The sequence below is a fragment of the Triticum urartu genome, chromosome 5, assembly GCF_003073215.2.
Source record: "Triticum urartu cultivar G1812 chromosome 5, Tu2.1, whole genome shotgun sequence".
Classification (NCBI taxonomy): Eukaryota; Viridiplantae; Streptophyta; class Magnoliopsida; order Poales; family Poaceae; genus Triticum; species Triticum urartu.
The window spans coordinates 109,732,548-109,743,805 of record NC_053026.1 but is presented as its reverse complement, the minus strand read 5'-3'; positions in this window follow the sequence as shown (position 1 = coordinate 109,743,805).

The following is an 11,258-nucleotide window of genomic DNA, read 5'->3' as shown; positions in this document are numbered from 1 at the left end:
ATCTAGTATCATCTCTAGCCTCTATTCTAGCAACGAGTGCACGCGCATCTATCCAATTTCACGCTATCAATAGATTGATGTAATCTTCTTCCCAATACCAAAACTTGCATCCATCCTACGCACAAATTTGAGCAAGCAATGAGCTATGAAAGTGCATCGAATCAGGTGACAACCGAATCAAAAGGAGCACATATCCCATCTTTTTTGCACTTGAAGAATACCCACCTGGGATATTCCGACGTGGTAGAAACTCCCGCACCACTTGCCGCGGTGGTCGCAATTTATGACCGGCAGCGGTGAGCCATGGAGACACTATGCCAGCGCTGAGCCCGGGCGTGTCTTGGCCGTGAACCGCCGACGGGAGTGTTCCGAGCGGCTAGAGGAGGGAACAATACCTGCATGCGGCGCGGAGGCGTTGCCAGGGTTGTGCGGTCCGGTACCTGGCCAATCCATAGCAAGGCGCGGTCGCTGACAGCCGGAAGCGCCAAAACCGTTCGTGGTGCCGACAGCCGCTGATCTACCGGTTGTGCGCCGGCGACGGGGCGAGGGAAGCACCAAATCCAGCGGCGGCGCCTGCATTAGCAGCTTACGAAGCGTCCACAATGGCGGGCGGTGGCCGGCGGGGGTGCGAGGGGCGGCGCCGGCGTAGATGCTATGCGGGATGGGGCGGGAGGGGGAGGATGGCAGCGGAGGAGATGGGATGTTTTACTCAGTTGCCGAGCAATGAAGTAAATATAGGGAGGCGCGGCACAACTGAGGATAATTTATCCTCCACAGGATCGGCTAGGTATCGGTTAGAGAAGTAAAACCGAATTTTTACTTTTCTAACCAGTTATATGGGATCGGTTAAAAATTCCCTTAATGGCTGAGGCACTAGATTAACATGATAATTATTTTCTCTTTTTTCTTTTTACTTCAGCTCATGTATCTTTGCTATGTATAATTTATAACATGATGATTCTTAAGGTTCTATCGCCAAGTATATATCTCTATTTATACTTACTTAAACAGAAGGGGAACAATCAGTTCACCCGGTTGATCGCTCGCTCGTCGACCGGATGAGCAATAGTTGACTCAAATGTTCTCGTACGATGATCAAGAGTTACACATGATACATATCCATTCGTCACCGCTCTGTCGCCAAATCCTCACGAGAGAAAAAATTCTGCAATATAGTCCTCCCACGACAAAACTCATGTTGTAAAAAAGTAAAGACGAATTCTGCAATACAACCTTTCATCTCCAGTCCCAATCCTCATGAGAAAATTTTTATGTAACATCATTAGCAAAAGTCGTTTCGTAACAACCTCCATGTTGCAAAAAAGTGAAGACGAAAATAAAAAAACTAGAATACAAACTTTGTTGCCAATGTTTTTGCAACAAGGCCTATTTTGCAAACGGGTTCTGTTTGGGAATGTAGCATGTAATTCCGAAATTTTTCCTACGATTACGCAAGATTTTTCTAGGAGATGCATATCAATGAGAGGGGGAGAGTGTATCCACATACCCTCGTAAACCGGAAGCGCAAGCGTTAGGTTAACGCGGTTGATGTAGTCGAACTTCTTCGCGATCCAACCGATCAAGTACCGAACATACAGCACCTTCGAGTTCAGCACACGTTTAACTCGATGACGTCCCTCCAACTCTTGATCCAGCAGAGGGTCGAGGGGGAGTTTCGTCAACACGACGGCGTGGTGACGGTGATGGTGATGTGATCCGCGCAGGGCTTCGCCTAAGCACTACGACACTATGACCGGAGAAGTAAACTGTGGAGGGGGCACCGCACACGGCTAAGAAAATAACTGTTGTGCTTTGGGGTGCCCTCTGCCGCTGTATATAAAGGAGGGGAGGAGGAGGCTGGCCACCAGGGGCGCGCCAAGGAAAGGGGAGTCCTACTTGGACTCCAGTCCTAGTAGGATTCGCCCTCCCTTTTTTCCTTCTCATGGAGGGAGAAAGAGGGAAGGGAGAGGGAAGAGTAGAAGGAAAGGGGGGCGCGCCCCCTCTCCTAGTCCAATTCAGACTCCCTATGGGAGGGGGGCGCGGCCACCCCTTATGGGCTGCCTCCCCTCTCCCCTATGGCCCATGTAGGACCATTACTTCCCCTGAGGGGTTCCGGTAACGCCTCGGTACTCTGATAAATATCTGAGACGTTCCGAAACCATTCCGGTGTCCAAATACCATCGTCCAATATATCAATCTTTACCTCTCGACTATTTCGAGACTCCTCGTCATGTCCGTGATCGCATCTGGGACTCCAAACAATCTTCAGTCACCAAAACACATAACTCATAATACAAATCGTCATCAAACGTTAAGTGTGCGGACCCTACGGGTTTGAGAACTATGTAGACATGACTGAGACATATCTATGGTCAATAACCAATAGCGGAACCTGGATGCTCATATTAGTTCCTACATTTCTACAAAGATCTTTATCGGTCAAACCGCAATGACAAGATACGTTATTTCCTTTGTCATCGGTATGTTACTTGCCCGAGATTCGATCGTCGGTATCATCATACCTAGTTTAATATCGTTACCGGCAAGTCTCTTTACTCGTTCCGTAATGCATCATCCCGCAACTAACTCATTAGTCACATTGCTTGCAAGGCTTATAGTGATGTGCATTACTGAGAGGGCCCACAAATCCTAATCTCGATCTATGCCAACCCAACAAACACCTTCGGAGACACCTGTAGAGCATCTTTATAATCACCCAGTTACGTTGTGACATTTGATAGCACACAAGGTGTTCCTCTGGTATTTGGGAGTTGCATAATCTCATAATTAGAGGAATATGTATAATTCATGAAGAAAGCAATAGCAATAAAACTTAACGATCATTATGCTAAGCTAACGGGTGGGTCTTGTCCATCACATCATTCTCCTAATGATGTGATCCCATTAATCAAATGACAACACATGTCTATGGTCAGGAAACTTAACCATCTTTGATAAACGAGCTAGTCAAGTAGAGGCAGACTAGGGACACTTTGTTTTGTCTATGTATTCACACATGTATCAAGTTTCCGGTTAATACAATTCTAGCATGAATAATAAACATTTATCATGATATAAGGAAATATAAATAACAACTTTATTATTGCCTCTATGGCACATTTCCTTCAGTTTCCCACTTGCACTAGAATCAATAATCTAGATTATGTAAGTGCATCTAGCGCCCCTTAGTGATTTTGGTGTATTGAAGACTTATAGGTTAAGGGACTAATGTGTTTATGAGCGTACACAGGTCTATAAGTCTATGAGGAGTTTGATATTTACAGAGAAAGTCGACCCCTAAAAATGAAGTTCTTCGACCGAAGACTTTGGATTTTTGAAGTCTTTCTGAAGACTTTGAACGTGAAGAAATTGGTGTAATCCTGAAGACTTGGTATTCATTCGAGGAACATGAAGGGTGAAGACTTTTGTTTTCGCAGTTTCATTTTTTCTTTCTTGAGTCATAGGAAACACCGTACTGTTAAAGGGGGTCGGGGAAATACTAAGGAAAAATTTCCATGTGATGCTCAACTCAAATCCTACCTACCAATCCTTTTGAGTGAAGCCATTGGAAATCTCATACAGTTCAGTCAAATTTCTTCAGTGACAGAGACGAAGTTCTTCTTTCTCTAAGGAATTTGTTCTGACTGAGGAGTTAGGAATTTGCCAGTACGGATTGCCTACACAATGAGGAACATGATTGCCCTGAGAAATTTTATACTCTAAATTCCGACCGTTGTTGTGCTATGCGTCAGCTGTCCTGAAATATCTACCCACTTAACGGTCATATCATTGAAGGGCATTTATGTCTTATCATGTCGGGCTGCTCCCTAGGCTATAGATAGCCGCCCCCTACAACCACTAGCTGGTTGGCTACTCCGAGAGAAACTGACACTTGTCATTTGAGAGCATCCCATCCTCCGAGGACTTTGAGTGAAAATCATTAAGTGAGGAAAACCCAAACCCAAACACCTACAAACCCAAGGTGATTGAGCATCACTAAAGAGATTGATCATGCGTGGATCCGACGCTTGTTACCTTTGAAGACTATGGATCTTCCAGACGGTTAGGCGTCATGGTCTAGAGCATCTAAGAGGAAATCATGGGTCGCCGAGTGACCAAGTCTGTGAAGGTTTGGAAGTCACCTGAAGACTTACCACGAGTGATTGGGCGAGGTCTGTGTGACCTTAGCTCAAGGGGAATATGGTGAGGACTGAGTGTCCTGAGCTGCGTGTTCAGGACTGGGTGCCCGGGACTGTGTGTCCTCAGGTTTAAATACCTAGCCGCCCTAACCACACGTACAACCGTCACAGCTGTTGGAACTGGTCTACCAAATCATTGTCTTCACCAAGTTACCTGGTTCCATTTCCTCAACCCTTCCATTTCCTCTTTTATGTGTTGAGTGCTTGTTCATATCTGTTTGAAAACTTTGACTGAAGACTTTCTCAATTTCCTCAGTTCAATTTCTTCAGCCTGTTTGTCTTATCCTGTGTTATCATATGTTTACGCTTTCTGTACTCTGTACGTGTTTTCATTTCATCATGGAGACCATGCTCATGCACTGCTATGTTTACTTCTGAGTACTTATTCCGCTGCAAGTAGTTCTTCACTCAGGAATTTCCTCACCCGAAAATTCCTCAGTGAAGAATTCATAAAAATCGCTTATTCACCCCCCCTCTAGTCGATATAACGCACTTTCAGTTGGTATCAGAGCAAGGTACTCCCTTGTTCTGTGTGATTTTGGTTTAACCACCTGGAGTTTTAGTTATGTCGACCACAAGTATGATCAAGGTTTCTACTACGTGTCCTACCTTCGATGGGACGAACTACCCCTACTGGAAGAATAAGATGCGCATGCATCTTGAGGATTGATAACGATCTCTGGTACGTTGTGGAGAATGGTGTTCCCTCTGTCACTCCCACCATCAATGCTGCTGATGTGAAGAGATTCAAGCAACTCGACTCTCAGGCGAAGAATATCATATGTGGCCATCTGAGCAAAGGGCAGTATGGCAGAGTGAGTGCTCTGGAGACAGCTAAGCTTATCTGGGATAGGCTGTCCAAGGTCAATGAGGGAGTCTCAACACAACGTGACTCTCGAGTTGACGTTCTTTGAAATCTCTTCAACCGCTTGAAAAGACTCGACAATGAAAATGTTCAGCAAACCTTCGGTCGCCTCACTGACATCTCAAACGAGCTTTAAGCACTTGGTGCCGCTAATATCACCGACCATGAGGTGGTGAAGAAATTGCTGAGATCGCTTGATTCCTCATTTGATACCCTGGCATTGATGATACATGAACGTGGAGACTACAAGTCACTTGATCCCGCTGATATCCTCGAGAGACTAAACACTCATGAGTTCTAGCTTGCTAAGAAGAGAGATCTCTATGGACAAAGTTATGGTAGATCACGGGCTCTAAAGGCAAGGCAGTATCCAAATCTGATGGTGAAGATTCTGACAGCAGCCTTGGTGACCCTGAAGATCTGAGCCAGGAGCTAGCAATGCTCGTGAGGAAGTTCCAAAAGTTTTCAAGATGTGGTCGTTTTGGTAAATCCTCAAGAGGTGGTGACTTGAGATTAGATTCCTCATCCCATGATTACAAGAAGAGACTCTGCCATAAATGTAAAAAACCTAGACACTACATTCAAGATTGTCCTCAGTGGGAAAAGGAATCGAAGAAGAAGAAGAAGTACAAGGATTACAGTTCTGATGATTCAAAGAAGAAGAAGAAGAAATCTTCAAAGTCCTCGTCATCAAGACCCTCAAGGTCCTCATCTCACAAGAAGAGCAGCTCCAAGAAGGCTCGAGCATTCATTGGCAAGGAAATGGATTCTGAGGCTGAATCTGAGGAAAATGAGGAAGAAGAGGAATCTGAGGAGTCATACTCTGGTGTGGCAAGCCTAGCCCTCGCTACCGCGTTCGTAAGCAAGTCCATCTTCAACTCTGAAGAAAAGGACCTCCCCAACACCACTGATGAAGGCGATGAGGACTACACTCCCACCTATTGCTTCATGGCAAAAGGCTCAAAGGTACTCAAATATCCCCCATCCGAATCTAGTGAGAATGAATCTGATGAAAACCTCAAACCCAGCTATTCTAAACTTGCTAAGATTGCTGTGAAACTGCAAAAGGCTATTGAAAAGGTTCAAAATATGCTAGATAAAAGCGATGATATGTTAGGCGAGGAAATGGATCGCACTAAAATCTTGACTGAAAATCTTCAGAGACTTCAGTCCAAGTTTGATAATCTTCAAGCTCATCATAACACTCTCCTATCTGATCATGAGAAGCTTTCTTATGAATTTCTTTAAAGAAAGCAAGATCTTGAGAAGCTGAGAGTGAGTTATGAAGATCTTCAGAAGGAGCGTGATTCATTACTTGCTCCACAGATCAGCGCTACTCAGGATGAATTTGTTCCTCCATGTTTGAAGTGCATTGAACGTGAAACTGTTAATTCTTCACCTGAATGCTCAAATACTTCCATTGCTGCAAATTCTTCAACTACCTCTGCTATCACTAATTCCTCATCTGAGGACATTGCTAGTATCACTAATGATGCATGGCAGAAGGAATTGTATATGACAGGCATGTAAAAAAGCCTCAAGGGGCATCAGGCTCTTTGTGACGTGCTTAAAAGGCAGATCCTCAACAGGAACCCTAGGAAAGAGGGTATTGCCTTTGAGAGGAAAATCAATGCTGATGGGACCTATTGGAAACCTGAGCAGTATCCCAAAACCTCATGGGTTGCTGCAAAGGGACCTTCAGTGGATCCATCTACTTTATCTGGCTTTACATGTGAATCTTCATATTCTTCTGATGAGTCCATTGACTCTAACTATAAACTGTTCAAAAATCAAAATGGTGAAGTATTTGCTAGATATGTTGGCACTAACTGCAGGAACGGTCCTCCTATGAAGAAAATATGGGTTCCCAAAAGGTGCCTTGAAAATCTTCAGGTAAGTGTCATCATGACACCACCTGTGAAGAATAGGAACCCCAGATCAAATTCTTCATATGGACCAAATTCTTCATATGGATCCAAGTCCTCATATGGACCAAACTCCTCTCATGGATCAAATTCCTCAAAAGGATCAAAGTCCTCATATGAACATCATCATGCTAACCCGTCTGTTTCTCAGGGAAGATCTAAGAATAATGGATATGTGCATTATTCATCAAATCATTATGTCCATAAGTCCTCGAAGAATTTCTCTGCCTACTCTTATGCTTATCCTAACCCCTCTTATGTGTAACGAAGTGGATTGCATCTATGCCACCTTTCTCTTATGGAGCTCGCAAAATGATGAACTCTTTGCCACCCCTTCAGATGTGGGTGGTGAATAAAAAGAACTAATCTCTTATGCAGGGTTAGGTCTCCAAACGAACTTAATCGTCTGAAGAATTTGTTAGAGACCTGAATATGCTTGAAAGGACGCAAGCTATTCATGAAGAAATGAATTTTCATTTCTCACATCCTCATACTGTTTTATCTGTTCTATTGTCTGATGAAGTTGATACCATATTCTTCACTGATGAAGTATATGAGTTCGTAAGTTGCACTGAAGGATGATCAACCCAAAGCCACTGAGTGGGTCCTCGATAGTGGATGTACAAATCACATGACTGGTGATATGAGCTTATTGATGGACTTTGCTTTATCTCCATCACATCTGAAGCATATCACCTACGCTGACAAAGGCAAAAGTAAGGTATCGGGTCTAGGTAAGGTTGCAATCTCAAAGGATCGACACATGGACAAAGTCATGCTTGTCGAGTCCTTAGGGTTCAACCTCATGTCTGTCTCAATGCTTTGTGATCTTGATATGGTGGTTGTCTTTGGCAAGTACCGTTGTGTTGTGATCATGGAAACTGACAATTCCAAAGTCTTCGAAGGCTTTAGGAGAGGAGATTTGTATATTTTTGATTTCTCTACAGCACCACAACCTGCTACATGTCTTCTTGCAAAAGCTTCAGAAGGCTGGCTATGGCATCGATGACTTGGTCATGCTTGCATGAGCAATCTGCACACGCTCACGAAGAAGAAGCATGTCATTGGCATTGAAAATGTCAAATTCCTCAAGGATCACTTATGCGAAGCCTGTGAAGCTGGAAAGATGACCAAGGCCAAGCATCCAGCAAAGACTATCATGACTACTACTTGACCATTTGAATTGCTTCACATGGATCTCTTTGGCCCTACTCACTATGCCACATTTACCAATGTTGCATCTTTATATGGCTTTGTCATTGTTGATGATTACTCTCGATATACATGGGTCCATATTATCACTTACAAAACTGAAGTGCAGGAAGTCTTCAAACGATTTTCCTCGAGGGCTTCAACTAACTTTGGTGTGAAGATCAAGCACATCAGGAGTGATAATGGAACTGAGTTCAAGAACACTGGCCTTGATGACTATCTTGATGAACTTGGTATTACTCATGAGTTATCTGCTCCTTATACTCCTCAGCAAAATGGCGTCGTGGAGCGCAAGAACAGGACTCTTGTTGAGATGGCCCACACTATGCTTGATGAGTACAAGACGCCTCCTCGCTTCTGGCCTGAGGCAATTGATACTGCATGCCACATCATCAACAGGGTATATCTTCACAAATTCTTCAAGAAGACAACATATGAACTTCTCACTGACAAGCAACCCAATGTGAGTTATTGCAAATTCTTCAGTGCTAAATGTTGGATTAGAGATCCTCATTATAGTTCTAAATTTGCACCGAAAGCACATGAAGGTTTTATGCTCGGTTATGGTAAGGATTCGCACACCTACAGAGTCTTCAACACCTGTCATCAGAAGGTTGTTGAAACTGTAGATGTGCGGTTCGATGAGACTAATGGCTCGCAAAGAGAGCACCTACCTCCTGTGACGGATGAAATACCCCCCTGAGGAATCTATTAAGCTCAAGGCTACAGAGGATGTTATTCCTACTGAAGAATCAGCTGAAGAAGTTGTTCCAGAGCATGAAGAACGTCGTGCTAATGCACCTGAGGAAAATCGTGCTGAAGAAAATGCTGATCAAATTCCTCAACGTCAACCCGCTCATCCTCGCGTCGCAAATGAAGTGCAAATTGAGAAAATCATCAGCGACACCAACATTCCAGGTACTCTCACATGCTCAAGAGCTTCACATTTATTTAACTTTTGTGGGCACTTTGCTTTCGTCTCTATCACAGAGCCCACTAAGGTAGATGAAGCATTTCTGGAGCCTGAGTGGATTCAAGCTATGCAAGAGTGAGGGAGTCCTGGATTAGGGGGTCTCCGGACAGCCGGACTATATCCTTTGGCTGGACTATTGGACTATGAAGATACAAGATTGAAGACTTCGTCCCGTGTCCGGATGGGACTCTACTTGGCGTGGAAGGCAAGCTAGGCAATACGGATATGTATATCTCCTCCTTTGTAACCGACCTTGTGTAACCCTAGCCCCCTCCGGTGTCTATATAAACCGGAGGGTTTTAGTCCGTAGGACAACATACAATCATGCCATAGGCTAGCTTCTAGGGTTTAGCCTCTCTGATCTCGTGGTAGATCAACTCTTGTACTACTCATATTATCAAGAACAATCAAGCAGGACGTAGGGTATTACCTCCATCAAGAGGGCTCGAACCTGGGTAAACATCGTGTCCCCTGCCTCCTGTTACCACCCGCCTTAGATGCACAGTTCGGGACCGCCTACCCGAGATCCACCGGTTTTGACACCGACAAAGAGGAATTACATCAACTCGAGCTCAACAACGTCTGGGAATTGGTCAAACGTCCAGATCCTCGCAAGCACAATATCATCGGCACAAAGTGGATCTACCGCAACAAGCAAGATGAAAATGGCCTTGTGGTGAGGAATAAGGCATGGCTTGTAGCTCAAGGCTACACACATGTTGAAGGAATTGATTTCGATGAAACTTTTGCACCTGTTGCTAGACTTGAAGCTATTCACATATTACTTGCTTATGCTAACCATCATGATATCACTTTATATCAAATGGATGTGAAAAGTGCATTCTCAATGGTAAGCTTGAGGAAGAAGTGTATGCTGCTCAACCCCCAGGTTTTGAAGATCCAAAGCATCCTGACAAAGTCTTCAGACTCAATAAGGCCCTCTATGGCCTCAAGCAGGCGCCACGGGCATGGTATGATACTTTGAAGGAATTCCTCATGAAGAAAGGCTTCAAACCCGGTTCACTTGACCCAACTCTTTTCACTAAATCTTATGATGGTGAATTGTTTGTGTGCCAAATATATGTTGATGATATTATCTTTGGCTGGACTGACCAACATTATACTGATGAATTTGCCTATATGATGAGTGAAGAATATCAAATGTCTATGATGGGAGAATTGAAATTCTTCTTAGGTCTTAAAATTCGTCAACAACGCAATGGCATATTCATATCTCAGGAGAAATATCTCAAGAATGTACTGAGGAAATTCGGCATGCAAGATTGCAAAGGAGTCAAAATCCCTATGCCCACAAATGGCCTTCTATGCACTGATGAAAATGGTATTGACTTCAATCAAAAGGTATACCGCTCCATGATTGGTTCTTTGTTGTACCTAGATGCATCTAGGCCAGATATTATGCTTAGTGTTTGCATGTGTGCCTTATTTCAAGCTACACCGAAGGAATCACACCATAAGGCTGTGAAGCATATTCTTCGATATCTAGCTCACACACCAAAACTTGGATTATGGTACCCCAAGGGCTCTGCTTTTGATCTCATTGGATTTTCAGACTCTGACTATGCTGGTGATCGTGTGGATCGCAAGTCAACATCTGGCACATGCCATTTTCTTGCACGATCTTTGGTCTGTTGGTCCTCGAAGAAACAGAACTGTGTATCACTGTCTACTGCTGAAGCTGAGTACATTGCTGCTGGTTTTTGCTGTGCTCAACTGCTATGGATGAAGCAAACTCTCAAGGACTACGGCGTCAACGTGAAGAATGTGCCACTCTACTGTGACAATGAAAGTGCCATCAAGATTGCTCATAACCCAGTTCAGCACTCGAAGACAAAGCACATTCAGATTCATCATCAGTTTCTTTGTGATCATGTGTTGAAGGGCGACATCTCTATTGAGCATGTGAAGACTGAAGAACAGCTAGCCGATATCTTCACTAAGCCCTTGGATGAGAAGAGATTTAGCAAGTTGTGGTGTGAGCTAAATATCCTAGAATCTTCGAATGTTCTTTAAAAAGGACAGCCATCCTAACACTTATGCAAAATTGATGACTTAGATGTGCA